General features: G+C 39.8%; 1 protein-coding gene and 2 long non-coding RNA genes across 3 annotated transcripts in view; 2 read left to right on the forward strand and 1 right to left on the reverse strand.

Moving 5' to 3' along the window:
* LOC122990128 (NLR family CARD domain-containing protein 3-like) overlaps positions 1-25,067 on the forward strand; it is a 96,502-nt gene that overhangs the window by 13,138 nt on the left and 58,297 nt on the right. The window lies entirely within an intron of this gene.
* On the reverse strand, positions 517-24,384 carry LOC122990086. The gene is made up of 3 exons (XR_006405268.1): positions 24,374-24,384; positions 11,352-11,358; positions 517-862 (listed from the first exon to the last, which is right to left on the reverse strand). It is a non-coding gene; the product is annotated as an uncharacterized LOC122990086 (long non-coding RNA).
* Positions 20,549-24,141, forward strand: LOC122990070. The gene is made up of 3 exons (XR_006405242.1): positions 20,549-20,619; positions 23,786-23,833; positions 24,104-24,141. It is a non-coding gene; the product is annotated as an uncharacterized LOC122990070 (long non-coding RNA).

The raw sequence follows: 25,067 nt of genomic DNA on the forward strand, positions 1-25,067 counted from the left end.
CACATGTTGACAATTTTGAAGTCATTAAAATGTTGAAGGTCTTCTACCTGGCAGTTGTTTTGGTCCAGAATTACAAATCCTCAAGGTGCAAGCTTATCCTTTTTTCAGCTCTGTGCACAGTCTCCTTTCATCTCAGGAAATATATATATAGCTATAGCTAATATGAATATAGCTAAAGATAAAACATTAGGTATGAATCAGAACACACATATATGGTTCATATGCTCTTCTGATTGCAAACTGTGTAGTTAATTTAGTTTGTTCTTCCATGTTTTGAGGCAAGTAAAATTAAAACAAACTGTTCTCACATTGTCTTCTGTAGTTACAGAGTAAGTTATGTTGGTTGTTCCCCCTTGTTTGTTACATTTAGTTACAGGGTAATTACAGGGTGTGTGGGCTGTAATCTAAAGTACTGATGGTTCCCCCCTTGTTACATGTAATTACAGGGTAAGTACAGGGTATGCAGCAGGGCCGGACTGGGAAAATCATTCAGGATGAGAAATATAGTGAGAAATATAGCCCCAGTCAGGCCACTTTTTAAGTGGGGGGTCTGAGGGTCCCCACTAGGAAAATATTAGTTACAAAGACTTGATTTCCTGCATTCTGGTGAATTTTAATGCATGTGAACAACAAACTAATGAGCCAACAACTGCTTAGTACAATATACTGTTATGAACCTCAAATAAAACCAAAGGTGCATATCATACGACAGAAGGACTAATTTTTAACCAATATTTATTAAATAATAAATAACTAAATAAACAACCAATATACTAACAAAATAGAAAATGTCTTGTACCTGCAGGTTGCTCTGAAGTAGTGGGCTTCTCTACTACGGTGGCACCAATGCTTCTCTCTCCACCTTCAAAAAGAAAAAAAAGCAAGAGCACAGCACAGCATATCTTTTAATGTACCAATATAATACAGTTAACAACTCTCTCTCCACTTATTCAAAGAACAGAGCAAGAGCACAATACCCTACTCAGTTTACTGATATACACTAACAGTTAACCATCAAAGGTTAAAATTTAACCAACACAAACATTAAATAACACAGATATTTACAATAGCCTGAATAGTGACAGAAGATGTTGTGTTGTCTCAATAATTTTAAATTATGAGCTCAAAGTATGAACTCACTGACTGAAATTAATCACCATAATGCATTCATTTTCAATTAATATTGACCACATTAACAAGTGTTACCTCTCCAGTCTCAGGCCCTGAACCGTAGTTGGGCGGCCACTGGTATGACGCTAGCTCATTTAGCTTAGCCTGGCTCGTAGCTGGTAACAAGCTGTACTAAGAGTCCGGACCAACTCTGCGGTGGAGAATGGGGTACTTTATTCCAGCGTCGCAGTGGACTTAATACATAGTCTCTCTGTGATGCATTTGACTCTTGCTTCACTAACAGTGGTAACTTATTTCTCCTCTACTGGCATACACCTTTTCTCTGTGGCTGTGGCTAGACACACACGTATTTCCGACTACCGGCGCTTACACTACTACGTCACACACACACACACACACACACACACACACACACACACACACACACACACACACACACATTACCCCACATTACCCACAAAGCCTCCTTCTTAAAGGAGCGGGCTTGGCTTGCAACACTAGACTGGATATGCCAATTACGTCATCAATGTTTTTGAGGAAATTAGAATGGGAACTGCCACTTATATTGTTGATTGTCCAGTCTGTTTGCTGCTTTAACATTAACAGGGGACGATGACGCATCAGTAACATTAGCTATGTTAGCTATCTAGCACATTTATTTACTGACTAACCTGGCGGCATTTAACGGCATCTCCTGCAAGCGCCTTTCTTTTTTTTCTCCCTCTCTGCTCCTCCCTTCCTCTTTTTTCCACCGTCCATCTTCCTGCTAAGTCATTTAGCCTTTAAATGCACCTGCTGCCAACTACTCTCTCTCTTTCTCTCTCTCTCTCAGCCAGCCAGAAAGAACTTTGCAAACAAATGATGTTATTATCAATTTTCAAATTTTATCTGCTATAATTTATTATCTATGAATATAGCGTATTCATAAATTGCATTATATAATTTGTGTTAGGATTTTAGTTCATTTTTAATTGTTCCCTGCCTTGCTGCCTCAGACTGCGTTTTCCTGATTTGTGTCCGCAGCGGGCCTACGGTGGCCGGTGTGAATGTGGGGCTAGCCCCTCTCTCACAGTGTGATGTGTATTGTACGTGGGAAAATATGAATACGCATGCTCAGAGTGTTCGTGTATTCAATGTATATCCTATGTGTATATCACATGAAATTGATGACCAGTGGGGCAGACAGCCTGAAGCCCCACTAAAGCGTCATTTCATATTTCACAGCTGATTGGCTCGCTGTCTGACAGAGAGCCAATCAGATAGCTCTCTGTCAGACAGATAGCCAATCAACTGTGAGATATTTCAAATGACGTTGCAGTGCGGCTGCAGCGCGAGCTGTTTACAGTTACAATTTACAGTCGGCCAAAAAGAGGGGAGACTTTCTCAGCTAACGCCAGCTAACTTAAAATAAAAATAAAGTGGATTTCATTCTCGAGCACAGGGTATAAACTCTTTATTTGGAGGAGAAACTGGAATTAAAGCGCCTCGGAGCCCACCAGCCACAGAATACTGTCATCACTCAAACTGCTGGTAAAATTAACCGCGGGTTTAACGTGGTGAAGTTTGCCGGGAGGAAAAACCGCCATGCTGCTCTTTTCTGAGCCGTCAGCTGGTGAGTGAAAGCATATTTTATCATCCTGCCTTGGTGGTTCTGGTCCGTGAATTGGTCACATTGTTGTGCTGGATCGATTGATATAGATGGTGACGAGTGTCAGTGTGTCCATGCTTATCTACTGAGGTTGTTGTCATAAAGTCACAGATTGGATTAGCATCCTCCTCCTCTTTGCTGTTCGCTTATGGCTCTGTAGGCTCATTTGTTCTGAGCTTGGTTGTGTTGGCTTATGATGATATATCACATTATTAATTAATCAATATTACAGAGAGGTTGTGCTTCAGTGATGCGGTCAGGCACCTCGTTCCTGACCGCATCACTGTCGTGAGTCAACCAGCCAACTGGAGCTAATGCTTTCTAGAGATTGTTGCTTTTCCCAAACTGAATAAATACCTCACATATAAACACACAACTGCTTTACTAGTTCAATCTCGTTGCAACTAAGATATCCGTTGAAAAAATATTTTTTCCATGAACAGATTTAGCTACTACGTCCGCAAACTTCACATATATATTTAAGCTAGTAGCGCCGTGTCACCAGCACAGCTGATGGAGGAAGCCGGAGTAGAAACTGAGATAAACTCAACTGAAGGGAAAATGGCTGAGTTTTGCTGTGTGTGGGGGAGCAGGGTAACGATGAAGAGTTTTTCAGTATGTGTCAGTGTAACTCGTCTCTCAGAGTTCAATCCACTCGGTAAAGGATCCGTTTTGTTTTACCCACAACTCCTAATCAGTTCAGTTCAATCCAGTTTCACAAACAGAAAAGAAAGACAACTCAAACTCCGCTCCGGGTTTTCACTGCAGATCACCACAAAACAAAACAAACCACAGACACTAGCAAAGCAACACAGTCCATAAAATAAAACCAGCAGGAACATCAGATAGGTCGGACCACCGTGTTTAACTATATATCTTCACACGTTACAGTTACGACTGAAAATGAAAACAGAAGAAAAAGTTCACATATCTGCGCAACTCAAATCAACCACCAGTCGTCCACCCGGAAGTGACTGTTGTTGTTAGCGTGACGTCAGGGTCTGTAGTTCTAATGAATGGCGGAGTGATATTTTTAGTGATGAGGCTTTTTTCATTTGAGCACGGCTAGGTGTGCTGTCATGCTGATTCAAGCTCGTTCTAAATGTCTAGTTGACCAATCAGATTGCTTGGTCGGAACTACGTGTTGTGTAATTTAGATTTGTGACAGTGGTGACGTCACTTGTGTAATTTCTCTTTCACTCAGTTCATTTCAGTTCAGTGAGGCTTTATTGGCATGAGCATATTAAAGTACAGTGTTGCCAAAGCACATTGTACAAAGTAGTACAAACAGGGGCAGGTACAGGTTTTAACATCCAAACAGTAAAACATTATGTTAACTTTACAGTTTGAAAACAATAACAATGTCAACAATGTTTTGTAATGCAAATTACATAAATAAATACACAAAAGAAAGAAAACTGAACTAAACTGATGGATATCAGCAATAGTGATAATAATAATAATAATCATAATTAATAATTAATAATGGTTTTGATATTAAAATATATATATATACACATACATACGGACATAAATATATCTGTCTGTGTGTGTGTATATGTGTGTGTGTGTGTGTATGTGTGTGTGTGTGTATATGTGTGTGTGTGTGTGTGTGTGTGTGTGTATATGTGTGTGTATATGTGTGTATGTGTGTGTGTGTATATGTGTGTGTGTGTTTGTGTTTAGAGTGTGTGTATATGTGTGTGTGTGGAAATGATGATGATAATAATAATAATAATCCTACTTAAGTAAAAGTAAATAAGTAATTACTTTTAAATGTACTTGAAATATTAAAAGTAAAAGTACTCACACAATGGGTTGTCTCTTAATGTCCAGGCCTGTATTTCAATAAAAACCATAGTATGGGGCTGCGTTACCCTGTTAGGTAACATATAATCTACAGAATTATCAATTAGAGTGTGAAATGTATCACAGAGGGTAAGCATAAGTACGCTAACCTTTACAATAAACAGAAGTTGTTGCTGGTAAGTATTACTAATGGCATCTGCAGAGGAATAAGAATTACTAGTAGTAACATCTGTATTTTCTAATATCATTAGGCAGAACCAATAAAGAAGACGGTTATATCTTCAAATCTGGTTAAATTCTGGTGTTATATACTCCGATACAGACAGTAGATGGCGGTGTGGCTTTCAGTCTGTCTGGAAAACCAACGAAGGAGAGGAGTGATGTTTAACGTTGTGGGCTCAGACTGACCACAACTTTCTCTGCTAAAGAGCTCAGAAGAAAATACACAGCAGTGTTTCACATGAACTGACTGGACAGTGCTGGTCTGTAAACTCACAGCCCCCCCACCAACACTCTTGGAACCGATCCATATTAAACGTGAACCTTGTAATCGTGACCGCTACACGGCTAATGTAAAACAAAGAGCTTATGCCTGCGGTAAATTACGTTCACTAAAGTGTTTGTTTTTACCACCGACAGGTTCAGATTGTTGTTATAAGTGTGTGACAACATTATGAAGGATTCATATAGAGACAGAGCTGCTGTTAAAGGGTCAGATCGTTTCTGTTAAACCAGAGAAAGTTTAACCAGACTCCACTGAACATGTTCAATTATCTGCAAAGACAAGACTAATTTGACCTGCACTATCTAGGCAATGTGCAAGTGCAAACTTGTCCATTAATACTAATTTCACAACCTAGAAAAGCTAGACCCTATATTACATTGTAAATGACGTCCAGCTAGCATGTGTGACAAGCTAACCTAACTTACCACCTTACCTTCCCATGGAAGTTAGCTAAATAATGAAAGCACCGTTGTCTTTTCTGGCGACTGCTGTATATTAACATGTACTTCACTAGATTAGAGCATTCATAACATGATGTCAGTAAACTAAACTAATATAACCTTGGCTAACATGAATAAGCCCGAGAAAATAACTTAGCATAGCAAGAGCTCTGCTCACCTCAATGTGTTTCTTTAGATTTGAAGGTGAATTTTTGAAAGCCAGTAGTTGTTTTCTTTGAGGCAGACAGTTGATTCCTGGAGCTTATATATTTAAACATTTCCTTCAAATAGGGCCAAGGGTGGCTGGACTCAGGGGGCTCAGTCTCTGGGTCCATATTGAATGTTCAAATCACAACTGCTGCTTCCAAATGCGCGCTCTGCTGTCATTGGAGGCCGGGATAGCAGCACCTGATTGGTTTAAAGCTCCGAGGCATTTTGATGACTGATCAATCATAAAATGTAACGAGGTGCATTTTAGAAATGTAGTGGAGTAGAAAGTACAGATAATAGCTGCAAAATGTAATGGAGTAAAAGTCAAAAGTATGCTCTATATTTTTTACTTAAGTAAAGTACAGATACGTGAAAAATGTACTTAAGTACATAAAGGAAGTATTTGTACTGCGTTACATTCCAGCACTGTCCACGGGAGATATCAGCGTTTATCCTCTGGATGGTGTCAGGATGGAAGTCTCTTCATGGGAGGATGGTGGAGATAATGATCTTGGAAGAGGGGAAGGTCTGTGTAGCTCTCTGTGCTACTCTCTTCATAGACTCTGCTACCCTCCCCTGCTGTAGTCTCAGGTCATTACTACCTGTGTGGATGATAATATGGCTAGGTTGACCCAAGGTGGACTCAGTGAGCAGCTGGAGGGCGTTATCAGTCCTGGAGCAGCAGAATTTATTAACTTTGTGAGCAGGAAAAAGCTGGTCCTCTTTAACACGTTTCCCATTTGAGTCTATTAGGACCACAATGTCAGCATCACTGGTTATCTTTACCTCTCCAGATGTTTTGCTAGGCCTGCTGGTAGTGGCCTCCCTTTGTGAGTCTGTGGTAGAGAGGGTGGGGGTGGGCGTTACTGCAGGTCGTTGTGATGACCTGGTGTCAGTCGGGGTGGAGGTGGAGGTAGAGGGCTGTGGTTCAGAGTGAGGGGAGCTGTTGGTGGTGATGGAGGGTTCTCGTTGGTTTGCTCTGAGACTCTGCAGCTGCTCCTTCAGGCTGAGGATGGTTTGCTCTCTCAGGAGCAGTTCCTCTCTCATAGCAGTGAGTTTTCTCCATGTAGCCTGTCTGTCCTGCTGCAGCTCCTGGACCTCTCCTCTCAGCTCCTGCAGGGAGGTCTTCAACTCATTCCTCATCTGGCTGTATTGGTCTTTGAGCTGCTGTGTGGACTCAGTGGATGTCTGGTTGGAGAGCAGCAGCTCCTTCAGTTCCACGAGCTCTACTTCCTGCAGGGACAAACACACTCTCTCTCTCTCTCTCTCTCTCTCTCTCTCTCTCTCTTCCTCTGTATATGTGTACAGACCTGCTAGAAGCCACTTTGTTGTTAAAAGTGTTTTGTGGATCCAGAACATGTTAAAAACACATCAGTATCAAGGTCAAGTACTGTAGTTTTCCTGGTATGTAGCCTGTCTATTGAAGTAGTTGGTGCCCCTCCAGTTTTTTACATATAAAAACGCTGCTGAACGTTGCTGAAGCATATTTACACAAACTATACAATCATAGCAAACAAATAAATAAATAAACAATAACAATGCAAGAGAGCATGGAGAACAATAGGGGCTATGGAAGGTAGGTAAGAGTAACATAAGATATAAACATACAATAAATGAATTATTAATGAATAAACATGAATTATTATCCATGTGGGTCTAACAGAGCTGTGGAGCTCATGGCAGCTGCTACAGATCTTGCTGCCAGTCTACAGCAGTCCTCCCTCTCTCCCAGCAGGACTGGAAGTCTCTCCCAGTCACTTACATAGAGGAACTCTGGGAATATTTGTATTATTTCTGTAAAATATTGGTCTGTAATACTTTGATGTTGGTTGCAGTGAGTTAAGAAGTGCAGCTCTCTGGTCACAGTAAGAACACAACGTCTCCTCTCTGGGCAGCAGGTCTGTCTGTGTCTTCTTCCACTGCCAGGTTGTGTTCAGTCAGTCTGTGCTCAGTCAGTGTTCTTCTCAGTTTTCTATCAGACGCTGTGGTCAGGTAGGATGTCACAGTGTCTCTCTGTTCAGGGTTACGTATGTTTCCATTTTGTTCTGGGATTTTGTTAGTTCTGTCCAGTAATCTCTGTGTTTTTATTTTTCTTTCATCATAATTTGGTTTGGTCTAATTTTCTGAGTGCAGGTGTCCTGAAGCTGAGGTGGTCCTGGTGTAAAGACCTGAGTGGTTGATGTCTCTCTCTCTCTCTCTCTCTCTCTCTCTCTCTCTCTCTCTCTCTCTCTCTCTCTCTGTACACCGTTAGTAGAAAAGATTACACCATAACTACGGAGTAATTACACTGTACGTTTCAGGCTGTAATCTAAAGCGTTACCAGAAAAAGTGTCATTGTCAACATGATTTGACTTTGAGACGCCTGTTTCTGATTGGCTGAATGTAGCTGCTGTTGATAGTCGTCATGTGTAGCTCACCTGCACTCAGGTGATTGGCAGGTGTGTTGCCTAGCAACAGCAAAGCACCTCAGTGTGATCAGGATCAGTGATGTCGTAGGGCTGCTCGATTAATCAAGTTTTATTTTGTCTTCCAACGATCATGAAAACAAGATAATCGAGATAAATCGATTATTCTGCCACATTCTGCTTCACAATGATGCTCTGGTTTTGTCTTGTGTTATAAATCCAGCGCAGTGAGACAGACAGAGCGGAGTCTTCCTCACAGCATGAATGTGTCTGAATTTAACAGTCAAATGTCATAACATTGTGAGACCTATGAGATATGTTGCCAAGACAACTTAAATATAACTTATATTATTAAAAGTTTGGTTTTGCCTCCGCTGTTAAGACTCTGTTATGACTCTGAAAAGTCTGACGGTTTTCTCTCAGGTAACGTTACATCCAGCACTGACACAGTGAAACAAACGGATCAGCCCGGAGCTCCACGGTTACATAACATGTAATTGATCAGTAGGAGGTTTAATTTTCCCCGTAGGGCCCCGGTGAGAGGCGGCTCAGGGAGACGGCGGCAGGTGGAGGTGGTGGAGCTGCAGCTGCAGGCTGCCCGCATGGCTGCATTCAATTACCAACAGCAAGGATATTAGTTTTATTTTATTATTGTTGCTTATATGCTCAGTTCACAAAGTGTGTGAAGAGTTCATTCTGCTGACTAAAATACATTTGTTGGATCATAGTTTGTGTTTTTGTGCTTTATTGCTGTTTAAATGTAGGATATTATATGGCTATTTAAACATATGTCCGCTAGTTGTTCTATATGGCCGGAATTCTGGAATATTAATGGACATGTTGGCCGTCAGAAAAGTCTAGCATCTAACCCTGGTCTGCATCTGTTATTGTTCAAGGAAATCCACGGTTAAAAAGACAAGTTGTTTTTTTTAAATAGATGCACGATGTTTCCAAAGTCAACGAGTAATCGTGTTAAATAATCGTGATTATGGTTTTTGCCATAATGGAGCAGCAGTAATATCATGTCCATGTTTACATGCTGAAAGAGAACGTGCTGCTCTGACCCCCCTCCTCCTTTCAGGCTGCAGCCTGCTGGAGTCCGATGGTTGACACCAGGTCTGAGGAAGTGTAAGTGTGTTTTTCATTTCATTCATGAAAACAAAGCAAACTTCAAACTGTGACATCACTCATTCACATCCTACTGAGGGTGAAGATGATGTCATCATCAAACAGATGATAGATCAATAACTGCAGCTGTATTGTGTCTCGTTCTCTCCGTCAGATTTCTGTCAACTCACACTGGATCCAAACACAGCAAACAGAAACCTCAAACTGTCTAACAACAACAGGAAGGTGACACGTGTGAAGGAGTTTCAGTCATATCCTGATCATCCAGACAGATTTGATTACTGGCCTCAGCTGCTGTGTAGAAATGATCTGACTGGTCGCTGTTACTGGGAGGTCGAGTGGAGAGGAAGAGTTAATATATCAGTGACTTACAGAGGAATCAGCAGGAAAGGAGACAGTGATGACTTTTTGTTTGGACGGAATGATCAGTCCTGGAGACTGTTCTGCTCTGATGATGATGGTTACTATGTCTGTCACAATAAGAGACAAACATCCATCTCCTCCTCCTCCTCCTCCTCCTCCTCCTCTGTCTCTAACAGAGTAGCAGTGTATGTGGACTGTCCTGCTGGCACTCTGTCCTTCTACAGAGTCTCCTCTGACACACTGATCCACCTCCACACCTTCAACACCACATTCACTCAGCCTCTGTATGCTGGGTTTGCGTTTAATCCTGATTCCTCAGTGTCTCTGTGTGGTCTGGAGGAGGAAGAGTCTCCTCCTGTTAGAGAAACTTTCTCACTGCTGACCAGATAGTTCAGTCTGTACAGGATCACACACAGCTGATGGTATTTAGTACCAACATGATCTCTCACTGCTTGTAAATGTAAACATGGTTTCCACATGATTGACAGTTTGTTTGTAAAATGAATCAAATGATAAACTGAGTCCAGTTGTTGTTGTTTTCTGTTGTTAGTGTATTAGAAAGGCTTGAACTGTAATGGGATAATGGGAATGGGATCTTCACAATGTTTAGTTGTAGTTCTTCTAGTAGTTTCATAGTAACTGTGTTACCTGATTCCTTCACTTATTTAGAGATCACATGACAAATGATGGTCAGAACAACAGGCCTCCTATTGGCTGGTTAAATGAACACCTCTAATGGTGAAGGCTGAGGCTCAGCAGCTGGAGTGTGGCTGCTTTTATGCTGCGTTCATATCATATTGGAATGATGCTAATTATGAGATTCTGACTTGTAAATAGAATTCAGGTCAACATTCAAGTGGTAATTATGAAGTGGAAAAGCTGAAAGCTCTGATATTTACTGGATATGGTGGATTATTGTCAATAACAGTATTTTTGAGCCTCATTCCACCAACTTTGTAATCATGCAGCCGTCTTGATTTGTTGTGTGACATGAACGCTGGCGAGTTGTAAACATGGGAATCTTTCCCGCCTCTACCATCCATCCCATATGATGTGAACACAGCATTAGAGATGAGAAGTCCAGGAGCTGTTGTGTGTTTCTGACATACAGGAAGTATTTAGTTTTTCTCTGGAGTGTTTATTTAGTTCCTGTGTAGAGAATAAAGTTCATGATGATCAGTAGCTGATGTTAGTTTTCTCCATTTATTTTTGTGTGTGTGCATGTTAATTCATATCTAATTTCATATAGTAGATTGAAGGTATTTGACAGTTTCAGGACTGTTTAAAGTGTCAGTTTAATGTGTTTAGCTCACATTCAGTCTGACAGCTGTTGTTCATTGACTGTTTCTAAATAAGTTGTGCATCATCAGCACTCAGCTGTCATGTGTGATTAAAGCCAGCAGGTGTCACTGTTTATTCCTTTGGTTAATTCATCTGGATTTGTTGAAAATAGTTTGTATTGAAAGGAGATTTTATGTTTTTGGTTTCAGTTTCTGTGTAAATATTCATTTAAATATTCACTATAAATTGATTCCAGTTTGGTATTATTATTATCATCATAGCCGTTATTGTTATTTTGTATTATTTTGTATAATTGCAAGTCACTTTTGTATTTCCTCTATTTTTTCTATAGATAAACACAAATCCTCATCATCAGCTTTATGATTCAAGATGTTAATAAAGTCTATCTGCAAATACTTTTTACTATCTACTATGTTTCTATTTAATTCTATTAATTTACTATTTAAATATCTTATAAATGGATTTTGTATTTCTCCACCATGATTAATTCCTGGCAGTGTGGAGGACATTTAGAAACATTTAGTCCTTCATGTTTAATAAAATGTATAAAATATAGAATATAATTGGATAATTACATGAATAAAATCTAAATAATGATACATATTATTTATGTTGTTGTATTCTGGGTATTTCTAAAATCCTGGCTACAGCCCTGAATATATACACCAAAATAATGTATTATTATGAGTCCTGGAGAGTCCTGGAGGGTCCTGGAGAGTCCTGGAGAGTCCTGGAGAGTCCTGGTGAGTCCTGGAGAGTCCTGGTGAGTCCTGGAGAGTCCTGGTGAGTCCTGGAGAGTCCTGGAGAGTCCTGGTGTTCCTGTCAGACTGAGGACAGCAGTGATGTGGGTCTGATCTTTTGCTCCTTGTTATTTAGCAGCTCTTTCATATGTTTCGCCTCATCCTGTCCTCTGTCTTCTTGCAGCTCAACAGTGTCGTTCCTTGCTGTGCTTTCTCTCGTCACTTTGGTTTCTTCATCATTCGTCATTAGTTGAAACAGGCTGTTTTCTTCTTCTGCTGCTATTTCACGCGTTTCAGCAGATTAATAACACTTGACATGAATATTGTTCAGTTTGAGATCAATATAAGTTACTATTATCATGCATTTGAGCTTTTTTTTTTTGCTTTAAGTTTATTTTTCACTTTCAATTGATTTTTTTTATGGTTTGATTCTTGGGAGATTGTGTTCAATTATTATGACACAAATTTAATCCCATATACTTGTTGTACTTCAGTGATGTGACGTCCTCTCTCTCAGGGTGCAGAAGTGTGCCAGTCTGAACCAGATGTGCACTAAGAACCTGTCGCCGCTGTTCGCTCCCAGTCTGTTCCAGACTGACGGGAAAGGAGAAGACGAGGTGAAGATCGTGGAGGATCTGATAGACAACTACCTGTACGTCTTCGATGTGAGTAAAACTCAGACTGGACAGATTCAGATTTCCTTTGTTTGTGTTTTATGAATCTCAGTCATTGTGAAACTGAGATCAGGTGCACAAGCCTCATTTTCACTCCCACAGTCAGATATAAATGGATGCAGACATGAAGCAGCTGTTAGCAGATCAATACTTCTACCTGCTCACCGCCTGTTAGACTGTTCAGTGAAAACAAGAAGTTTTACTGGTTTCACATCAGAGAGGTTCTCCAACAGCCAGAGCAGCCCGATAATACACAAAACTAAACAATACAAACAAAACAAAACAGCATTGTGTAGTATTTCTGATGGTGGAAGTTATTGATATTCTGTGTTGTTGTGCAGAGCATCAAACCAGAGAAGGAGTGGGCTCTGAAGTCCATGAAGATCTACATCGGCATCCGCAGGAAGCTGAAAGCTCCAACAAGGTAACATGAAGCTCAAAATCTGAAAAACACTCTGAGCAGACGGTGAAAACAATCAATCATATATTGATTAACTTTACACAGTAGGAATATTGTGGAGCTGTAGAGACAGTGATGAAGCTTTAGGATGATTTAAACATGTCATCTGTTTTCTGGTCTGTAGGGAACAGAACAGCGTATGTTTGCTTTCACTAGTTGAACGTATATGAAAGCTATTTCCTGCATTTATATACATTTATATCAATCTAGCAAATAACAAATTATGATGATGCTTTCCATAACAAGTGTCATCTAACTAAATTCTATATATTTCTATATAGATATACTATATACAGTATATATGAAATACTATTTAAATTGTTGTAACTCTTGTTTTTTTAACAAGAGTTACAACAGTTGAAGTGGAGGGTCAACTGAAGTTGAACACAGCTTTGGACGGGGCGGACTCGGTCTGGTCCTCCCGCCGGTTAATAACGAACGAAATGGTCTTTGAAAACGTAAACGATGTCGGTGTTTATTTGCATATAGAGCGGGGAAGTGAGATCCGATCACAAGTGGTCACTCAGGACGCAGGTGTAAACAGGGCCATAGAGGATGTCAGTTGAGTAGGCGTCCTTCAATGAGGCCCAGGATGCATTGCGTTTACTGCTAAATGAAGGCGGCCCAGACCACCTCCGAATGTGGTCTGACTGATCGGATCTCAATGTGTCTTGGGTGCGTTCACACCTGTACTTAGAGCTGTCCACTTGTGATCGGATCACCTGAGATGTTAAAGCCAGATGTAAAGCAGCCTAACTGAATGCTAACTTTCTCTCTCTGTCTGTTCAGCCCATGAAGGTGCAGCAGGACTCGTTCGAGGAGCGTTCAGAGTCTCCCGACCTTCCTGAGCCGCTCTACGAGGAGGTCGGCGACTTCGGTCTGCAGGTCCTCAAATCTCTGGAGACCAGCTTCCTGTCCGGCAGCGCAGCAGAGACTCAGGAAGTCCTGGACCGCCTCCCGCTCAGACTGGTTCCGGTGGAAACGGCCCGTCAGGACCACTTCGCTGTCCCCGACCCGGTCCGGAGCCTCGGCGGCTCTGTGGACGCTCCGGAGCTGAGCGGTGGTGTCGGAGGTGACGGAGAACCGGACTCAGACGCTCCGCAGCAGCCTGCAGCCGGCAGGAGGCAGCAGCTGCAGGGAGTCTGCACGCCGTCGCAGGAGCTGCTGCTGCAGGAGCTGTCGTCTGCTTTCACCAAGAAGACTGAAGAAGAGGAGGAAGAGGAGGAGGAGGAAGAGAGGCCGTATGATGTCTGAGAGACATGTTTTTTTATCACTGCAGAGCAAAATCTATCACAGTTTGTACAGAGTCTGGCGGAGTCAGGGGGACAGTTTGAGAAATGTTTTCCTTAAAGGCGACATGATGCTTTTCCTTATTTTCAGTCATATATATAAAGTCACAGTGACGGATGTTGATTTAAAACATGGCCGACGTGTTAAAGAACGAGGTAAACGTATGTAGCAGTAATCGCTGTGAGCAGGAAGCAGCAGCTCTGCTCTCAACGCTTTCCAACAGGATTTCTTTATATGGTCGTCTGCTCCACGCTGAGCCATGACTCCATCACACAGCAGCAAAGTTAAATAAGTAGTTTACCTGTTGGAGGTGTGCTGGTCGTCTGCAGCTCTTCATCAAACATCATCATCACTGTGGCTGTTTCTGCTTCTACTCTTCCTCCCTGTTTTATTTCTGACTGATCCGCTCGACTAACAGCTCCAAATATCTCCACGTGTTGTTGTTTTGACCGGTGTTCAGCGCCGCTAACGAAGCTCCGCTAATTCAGTGAAGAACACGTTTCATTTCCTTTAAAGTCTTCACAATAAAAGCCTCCTGTTATTTAGTCATTTAAAAGCTTTTATATGACGCAGTAAAGCAGGAAATGTTGGGTTTGCATCAGCAGTTACTTTACACAACTCTGATACGTAAAGCTGACCAATCAGAACAGAGCGGGCTCATCGGGAGGCGGGGCTTAAAGAGACAGGAGCTTCCTGTTAGAGACAGAGGCTGAACTGAGGGGCTGCATAAAGGGCCAGTAGAAGATAAATAAGGAGTTTTTAACTGTGAATCATGCAAAGCTGCTCTAGTGGAGTCCCACAATGACTCTGTGTCAGTTTGTGGTCGTCTGATTTTTGCTGATATATTTATTAATAATGAACGCGCCACTAAAGCACAATTAAAACTGGAACAATTCAGACCTGAAGGCAAAAACCTGCATCATTACTGCGTCTTAACACGCCGTCCTGCAGATTCCCAATTCTATTTCTATCCAGTTATATTATACTTACATGGAGAATATTCCTAAATAAATGTTTTTTATTACATTACTAAAAATATATGAAACTGAAGTCGCCTCCTCTCCTCTTTCTTTCTTTTTTGTCTCCATGAAAAGTTGCAGAAACCTGACGTCATCTGTAGCGTCCTGCAAAAAACCAAACAGTCATTTCATCAACACTGAATTCATCAAAATCTGACTTTTTGACTTTTGTTTAACTGGATAAAAATGTCCATAAAAACTGGATACGGACGTGATCTCAGCTGAGTGATTAATGCAGTAACACTACCTTTAAATCACATTTAAATGTACTAAATTTCAGATGAATTTATCATATAGACTCCAATGTAAATATTGATACCTCAAATGTAGATATATAGACTGAAAAACAGAGATACAGTATGTTTAATCAGAACAAACTATGAAATATAAATAATTAGTCTTTTCTTAAACAAACTGGAGCAAAAGCTGCTGCTGTGTTTCCTGTTTAATATTTTAGTTGTTGTGTTTGGTCTGTTTTGGGGTCAAATAATCAGCCTGAAAACGACTAAATGAAGGAATTACAACTTCACACTGTTTGCCTGAAAACTCTGAAGTTTATCCTCAAAGGACAAAGTCGTATTCAGGAGGTCAAACGTCTAAATTTAGTGAATAAATCTTGAGATTGAGCCGCTGAATGAATCATTTTAGGGAACAGTTTTCCTCCTGACTCCTGCTGTATGAGACTCTGCAGGTTTTTGAAGGATAGAAATGAGGATTCAGGAGTTTTCTGGTTGTCAGAAACATTTGATAAAAACATGAAATGAATGAAACCGTCAACCCTGCCGGTGCCTTGCTCTGTCCATGAGCTGCAGCAGGGCGGGAGAGCTGAACGGTGTCGGAGCTGATGGATAATGTTGGACAGTAGAAAGTAAATAAAAGAAAACTGAGAGATGGAAAGTTTCAGTGAAGAGAGGACGGTGCAGCACTGAGCGGACGCTGTGATTGGCTGAGAGGTCACACCTGAGGACTTTCACATGTTTGACAAAGAGACATCGCTGTTGAAGCTGATTGGAGGAACAGACGGACGGATTGTGGATTCAACAGAGACTGAAACTGCTGAAAACTGATTCTTTGTGCCAACATGTAAAATATCTTTTTATTCTTTTAACGCCAAAAAAACTTCTGAACAGTTTTCAGTCTCATCAACCAGATGATGCACATATTGTATCATAAAATGGTAAAGTATGTTTATTTCTAATATACTAATTGCAAGAACAGAATGTTATCATGATTAGAATATAGAACTTACTGTATACAGTCAGTATTTAGTTTCAGACTCTGCAGTGTTTCCTGTGAGGCTTCCTGTAAATCTGCTTCTCTGCAGACTTTACTTGGAGTTTTAACCCACAATGTAAATGTGTTGTGATGTGAATGAGGTGAGAACAGTTCAATTCTCAACACAGAACACATGCACAGATCAGTGTTGCACTTATAAAACTTTTAGAACCTGAGATATCGTCTTTTTTTATTCCAAACACTCTTCTTCCTCATTAAACCTGGTTCCTACATTACCCACGATGCACCTGTACAGACTGTGATGTGTTATACTAGTAGCATGGAAGCAAATCATCGTCATAATCATTTGAATTCTATCAGCAACTGAATAATAAATATTGACATTTAAATACCACTAAATATTTGACTTTGAAAACATTAAACATAAATCATCATGTTTCACTTTGTCAAATTCTCAATAGTCACTTTCAAACTTTATTTTCAGTATATATTTATTTTAAATCAATTCAGATCTAAAAATTCAAATCAAGTCACGTTAAAAAACATCAATCACATGATCAGGTCGGGAAAGCAAACGTCTGCTGTACATGAAGGTCATATAATAAATCTATTTTAAGGTCTGAGGAGCAAAAAAAATCTGAATTTAAGAAAATAAAAAACACTCAAAATAAAGTTTTTGAAAGTGACGATTGAGTGAAATTCAAACTATATAAATTCAGAAAGATTGTTTTCAAAGTCAAATATTTCGGTGCAGTAACTTCAGTGGTATTTAAATTTCAACATTTATTATTCAGTTGATGATATAATTAAAATGATTATGGTAATAATTTGCTTCCATAAAGCAGCAGCTGATGTATCCTGCAGCTGCTGCCTCAGCAGAGATGAAGAACTGCACACCTCAGATCCTTTTACTTCTCAAACTTATAGTCTTCAACCCCAACCCACGCGGTGACATCATCAGTGACGTCATCAAAAGGCTTTCTACTGGAAACACGCTGAGGTGGAAAGTTCTGCTCTTCTGTTTTATCAGTATAAAGTAAAAAACCTGCAGTTACAATAATGAAATATTTATAGTAGAGATCATAAAATCATGAAATAACATAAAAGTCTTTTAGAAAATTAAACATGAAACGTTTTCACTCGTATGAACAGATGTTACAAGAGATTTATCACCTGGAATAAAACAAAGTTTCTACTGGTTGTAATAAACTGAAATCACATTTGTGTTTCTGATGTTCATCAGTTATTCGTCTCTGATGAGACGAGGCTGATTTAGTGGAATATAACAGCTGCAGTACAGCTGTGCATCACTGCAGCAAGGTGAGACGTTCAACCACCAGAGGGCAGCAAAGACCAGAGTTTCAGGGGTTGATAAGTTATTCTTTAATGTTAAACATGTTTCTCTTCTGATGACGTGATTTGATTCAACAGAACATCAAACACTTGAGTTCATTAAAGTCTCCTCCACTCAAACATGTTGTTCTTCTTCTTGACTGTCATGTTGTTCTTCTTCTCTGTTTCTCTGAGCTCACCTTAAATCTCAGTTTAACACCTGCAGGATTGATGACGTCACAACCAGTTTGGAGCCAATCGTGGTCCAGTATGCGACTTACACAAGTGTGATGTGGAAACTTGAAGCCTCCAGAGCACAAACACTGAGAATGGACTTTACAGTGAAGCAGTTCAACTCTGCAAACTAAACATATTTAAATATTTACACATTCTGGATGTTTAATGAAGGATGAGATGTCATTTGACGAATTTTTAACTAATAAATTAATCTTTTTTCATGGAAAACCGACATCAGACACACATTATTATTCCAAGCAGAGTATTTTTATATTCTTAAAACATGTGTGGAGGATCTTTAAAGTTCAGACAGTCTGTGACGACACAACTGACCTCAGTTAAAGTCCATTTTGATTTTTTACATCAACTGTAAAACTTTTTGGGGTTTTTGTCAGAGCGACTCAAAAATGATGAGTTCTGATGGTGTTTATTGATCAGATTGATCGATTGGATTCATGTTCTACAGACACACTGTGAGATACATAATCAAAGTCTAAAAATACATCAAAGGAACTTTACAACATATCTGATATACTGTGTAAACTTTGTAAATGTGCATCACATAAGATAGATGATGTGGTTCAGTCAAACTGCTGATGTGAGAGTGGAAGAACAAACTGGTTTTAATGGTTTTAATGGTGACACGCTGTAAAGAGACAGTTTGATTTCTGATGGTGAATTAAAAGACTTTGTTGTCATTGTGTTGTAAATATAAATATGTTTAATAAGTGATTCTCTTCACAGCAACACTGTCTCTGTATTTGAACACTGGTGGAGTTTATTGATCCACAGAGAGCTTCTGAGGCTCAGTGATACCACTGGATCTGATTATTTCAAACATCTTCATTTCTTTTTAAAGCCTAAATGTTCCTGTTTTCATGTTTTAAAGTGTGAGTGAAGCAAACAGCTCCTCCTCTGACAGGATGTGATGCTGTGAGTGAACAGCAGGTGGCAGCAGACGCTCATGTCTCTGTTCCTCCAACACTTCAGTTTCACACAGTTTATATGTTCAGAGGTGGAAGAAATAAAACGCATCCTTTACTTTAGTAAAAGTAGTAAAACTACCATCAAATACTCCTTTACAAGTAAAAGTCCTGCATTCAACAACATACTGAAGCTCTGAGAAATAAAATGTAGTGAATCATGAAACAGTTGAGTGTTTCTCTCTGACATGTGGAGGAAAAGTAGAAGGTGTGTCCACCAGTCCTCCCATAACACAGTCTAACTGGTCCCAGTATGAATCTAACAGTGGACAGACTGGTTTGATGATGGTGTGTGTATATTCAGTATCTATATGTTGTACATTATTCTATAAAGCTGTTTCTCTCCTGATTGTTCTGGAAACTTTCATGTACATGAAGGATGATATTAAAATATATTTTGCTTCCATAATCTGCTTTTCTCTTGTTTGTCTCTTTGTGAGTCAAATCAGTTTTATTTATATCACCCAATATCACAAAGTAGCCTCAGGAGGCTTTACAGTCTGTACAGCAACACAACATCCTGTCCTTAGACCCTCGAATAAGGAAAAACTCCCTAAAAACATTTAATGGGGAAAACAGGAAGAAACTTCAGGAAGAGCAACAGTACGGACAGACATACATTAGATGTTGTGTGAACAGAACAGAACCAGAAATACAAATTACAGAATACAGAATGGAACAGGATAACAAAATTATATTGGATTTATAATATATATGAAGAATGTGATATACGAAGAGGATGAAGAGCAGCTTCCAGGTGCCACCAGAGCAGAATAGGACCTGAACCACGCGACCGTCATCACCATGGAGACCTGGCAGGAGGACAGACTACACATGCACACAGAGGAGACTCACATCACACCATCACATACACGAGAGAAGAGACAAGAAAAGACATTATTCACACAGGAGAGAGAAGGATAAAAACATCATTCAGAGAGAGAGACACGCGGTGAGGCTGAACTCCTGCAGGATGGAGAACCAGATCCAAAACCTCAAGAAATGGCAGCGACAGCAGGGAAGCAGAGCAGGTCCAGGATGGGTTCTGGTCCAGCAAGAGATGGTTTAGAGACGTGGTGAGAGGACAGGAGGAGAGAAGAGAGAGGAGCTCACAGCTTGGACGCTCATGAGTTTGTGGAACAAACAGAAGCTTAGAGAGATGCAATGATTATCAGGACAGTTACAATAATCAATAATCTGATCAGCAGGATGACACTTAGTAAATTCACTGAGACAGAAACCGACCTGCCGCACAGTACAAGCTCATGAAGGACTCAATTAAAGGCAACTAATTGAAGGTTAAGGCACAAAGATGAGTTTTAAGTTTAGTGAGGACCAACCTGACTTTCACACATTTTCCTCTTCTGTCCTCATTTCTTCTTCGTGCTGTTTGAAGGTTCAGACACTTTCTGAATAAAACTGACGTTTGTTCACTTTCACAGAAAAAGTAATTTTCATAAACTGTAAATGAGTTAAAATGTTTTAAAATAAGGAAATAACAGCAAACTACTCAGAACTCACATGATGGAACATTTAAAAACATCAGCACTAAATTATCTATAACTGTTGATATTTTTATGATGTAGAAACATTAAAAACAGCCTTTGATCTGTTGAAACCACATCCTGTCTCTGTGGTTATTTCCTGTTGAAGTTTACTTCCTCATTCTGTTCTCCTCGTGTCGCAGCTTCTTTTCTCCGTCTAAAGGTATTTATTGTAACTTTATTGTGTTTGTATTGTGACAGTTTTCACTGTTTGACTCTTGAATGACTCTTTGTTCATCTTGTTAGTTTAGTTCCAGTAGAAACAGCAGAAATCTGTAGTTCAGAACTCTACTAACAGTCAACACAAATCAACACGGTGGAAGTTTTCCTCCATTTTAGTGTCACTGTTCAAAGTGTCCAATAACAGCTGACAGTACTGAGTCAGTGTTCACAGATCAATAACTTCCAACATTTGTCTTCTTTGTGGAGAAAAACAACAACCTGCTCTGTCTGTATTAGTGACAGCTACAAGTTCAAATAACTTTATTTGCTATTTACAAGAAGAAGAAACACAGAGAACACATGTGGGTCACATGCTGAGTAAAAATAGAGTTACAGTCCATAAAAAGTACAAACATAGAAGTAAAAACAGGTAAAAATATCTTAATCTACAACATACAGAGTGTGTGGCAGTGGTGGAGGAAGGGGTTAAATCTGTCCGGAGCTTTCAGACTCTGTGTGACGCTGATAGATGTGTGATGTAGCTCCTTTCTTCTGACTTTAATGAACAGCTGTGGCTGTCACACAGCAGCAGCATCCATACCTGTGTCTCCAGACTGGGAGACAGCGGTAACTTCATCAACTATTTAAACCTTCTGATGTGGCGTTGAGATCTTACGATAGAATTATTAACTTAAAGGCTTTTCTGTACAGAAAACAGGTGACCTGTTACACACAGATTCCAAGTTTATACAGTGAAATCATTGGGAGCAAAGCGGCCGTGCTCAGGATGAGTCCAGCACCATCAAAGCCCCCCCACCTTTACAGTCTCAGGTTGATGTTCTCACCAACGTCTCACTAAACTGTCCTCTGACTGCAACCAGCGAAAGGCTCATCTGAGTCTCCTTCAGTTATTACAGTTCACTCACAGCAAGAAGCTCAGTGAGGCTCTGCACACTGTTCTGCCCTGAGTTTGGCTAGAAGACTAAATCTATGTGATGAGGATTTATACAGTCTGTCAATGTTTGACTTTAGCTGTTCCAGGTTCTTTATTCCAAAGGTAAGCGCTGTGCTGGGATCATATTTCTTTAAAGTCACTTCTGGTTAAAGATGAATTCAGAGTTGAGACTGTTTGTGAAGCAACTGACATTTGAAATCTTCCTGCTGTGAGTTACATGTTTGTTCTTCCTACGTTTGGTTTCCTGGTTGAAGCTGCTGATTAATTTCACCTTCACTCATCAGCTTGATGAAAATGATTTTCAGCATCTAAAGGTAACGTAAGCAACAGGTTTCATCATGTTTGTGTCAGCGGGGGTTAAAATGATGTGACACCAGTAGAGATGGTGCTAGTAGTGATTTATTATGTTGCTTTGTTGAATACTGGTGGGAGGTTTGAAACCTCATTAATCCTCTTTGACTCTAATTAGCTTTGCTAACAAGATGCTGTTTAGACAACAGAAACATCAGAGGAAACTCTGGAAAAGCTTCATCAGTCAAAATTCAGCCTGTTGACACACTAAGTGACCAGAAAAATAGAAACACCTGAATAATACCATGAAATACAACAGTGATGCAATAAGTGTTAAGTTTTGTGGAGGTTCATTGGTTCTGTGGTTGTTGTTTTGGACTTAATCATTTTGAAAGATGTTTCCAATATTTAGTCGACCTCATTTTCATATATAGAGGAGAGAAACTTATTACAAACACCTGGACAATATAAGACAATCCAGTACAGTTGTTAAACAAGCCAGCAGCACTTGGACTATTGTCCTCACTAAGTGTTTAGTTACACAACACACTTCCAGTAAAGGTTGAAGAATAGTGACATCACTAACCTCACAAATGACCTTCAATCTACTTGTTTCAACAACTGTTGTATTTGACTGCAGTTGAGTTTCCTCCATCACTGTGTGTATTTCACAGCATCAGAGACAATAATGCAGGTCTTAATGAATGTTACCCCTGTGCCACCCATTGTTCCACGTCTGCACTATTTTAACACTAATTCCAACAGTCAACCTTTCACTGTCTGTTGTTACTCTGAAAAATTACCTGCATATAACATGTAATATGTGCATCAATAATAATAAATTAGACTCAAATAAATACACAGTTGACACTGAGTGTTAAAGGCTCAATGTATGATGATGCTGCTTTTCATAAATGAATGAAATAGATTATTAATAATATGCTGTTTAGTTGTGCTTAATGTTGAGCAGTAAAAGTAAACCATGTTTTAATAGATGTTCTGCAGTGAATTTATTGTTCATCAAACAGTAAAATGTGCTGCAGTTATATTAGGAACACTGTCACTAGCTAGCAAGTCAACAACAGCTCACCAACCTGACAGATACACATTTTATCAGCTTTCAACACGTCACTTACTGCACTTAAACACAGTCATGTGATTATGTTCTGACAGGTTTGACATCAAATGAACTCAAACAGTTTCAAACAGTCTTGAGTTTGTTTGTGTAAAACATTTTATTCATTGTCAGAGAAGTTTAGTGTCAGTATGAAGGGTCGCCCCATTCAGTCACCTTTAAACTGGTGCATGGTTTAATAACCAGTATCATGCTGGTAGTGAGGGAGACTTTGTTTCACAGGTGGTATGGTTAGTGATTAACAGCTAATAAAAAGTGATTAACAGCTAATAAAAAGTCATAAAATAATAAACTCTGAAATCTTTCTAAACTATATCACAGACAAACTGTTGAAAACATCTTTTCATTGATGATATTCAGTATTTTAACCAAGCTAAGAGCTGCAGCAATAGAAACTAAAGTTTATGTTGCTGCCAAACCTTCATTCAGTATCTTTATACTATATCAATATAAAATCAATGTCACATTATTGAGTCAGACAGTTTGTACTCTCTTATTCTGCCTGTTTTAATCTTTACTGTAGATGATGATGGTAATGTGCAACATCAATGTTCAATACTCCATAAATTTAACCATTAATCATGGAAATGTCTGTCCTTCAATCCTTACAATTTGTAAAAGTATAAATTCAAAGTAAATAAGTTAAAAGTGTCATTCAGTACAATCTCTAATTAAAACAGCAAGAAGTACAAATGACTCCATAGAAAACCAGAGTCCTCAGACTGATGATGAAGGACTGATGAAGGAGAATCAGCAGCAGTTTCTCTCTGTGTGTTTCCTCTGCAGGTGAAGCTACAAAGACTCTGTGACTGGATGTGGATCTGAATTCACCTGGTGAGTATTTTTATTTCTTCTGCCACACAGCTGACTCCACCAGCAGCTCATCTCCATTAAATGTGTTCTATAGTGGTAAATGAAAAGCCAACAGAGAACTGGAACCTTCTGAAAGTAAAACATTAAACATTAAACCTCAGTAGAAATGAAGAATAATGTCTTACTTTGATGCCATCTGGTGGTTGAATCAAGAATGACGCCGTTGTAACTGCAGTGCTGGTGTGATGTGCAGCTTGTTGTAATGAATGAGCTTGTTGTGTTTGTGTGAAGGTGTTTCTCTGCTATGGATCAGTGTGAGGACAGAGAGGAGGGAGTCCCTCCCTCTAAAAGCTCTCTGTGTGGGGAACATGACAGCCAGACCAAAGCTCAGAGGTGAGATGAGGATCTCTAACTGTCCATCACTGTTCTCCACTCACATCACTCCACCATCATTATTCACACTCAGAGCTCTGTGTGTGTTGTGTTGAAGAACAAAGAAGCAGCACAGACCAGACTCTGCTGGACCTGGACCTGGACCTGGACCTGGACCTGGACCTGGACCCAGCTGTGTTTCCATGAAGAGTGACTGGTCCATGGATAAAGATATACATTTTAAATCTGGACAACCTGCTGATGAAAGGTCAGAATGTAAAGCTGCAAAGACTGAACAGACTTTTCATTTCTATCCAACATGCATATTTATCAGAGCTGTTGTTGTTTCAGGATCCAGCAGCAGAGACCAGACTCTCCTGGACCTGAACCCAGCTGTCTGTCCTTAAAGAGCGACCAGTCGAAGGAACGTTTAATTCATTTTAAAGGAGGACGTCCATCTGCTGATCAGATGTAAGCTGTAACTGACAGTAAATGTCGGGTTATTCTAGAAAAGAACTGGTTTGTGTGACGTGTTGTCCGACCACATCAGTGAAAAGCCGGCCGTCATAGAGAGGGAGGAGACGTGATAATCATTTAAATATGGAGATAACAGATCACATGTTCAGACAGTCTCTCCTGGAAGACATTCATGGTGTTGCACTCAGTTGTTCATATGTGAAGTGACATAATATGATTTATTTATACATTACAGACATAAAAAACATGTTAAAGTGAAAACATTTATTTCCAACATGGTCCCAAGATGTTAAAAGACAAAACACAAGACATACAACATAAAACTGAATCACCACAAATTAAATAAAATAAACGCCCACATCAAAATACAAAGTACAACAAAGACGATTTGATGGCTGACGTAAAA

Source organism: Thunnus albacares, chromosome 10, assembly GCF_914725855.1.
Source record: "Thunnus albacares chromosome 10, fThuAlb1.1, whole genome shotgun sequence".
Taxonomy (NCBI): Eukaryota; Metazoa; Chordata; class Actinopteri; order Scombriformes; family Scombridae; genus Thunnus; species Thunnus albacares.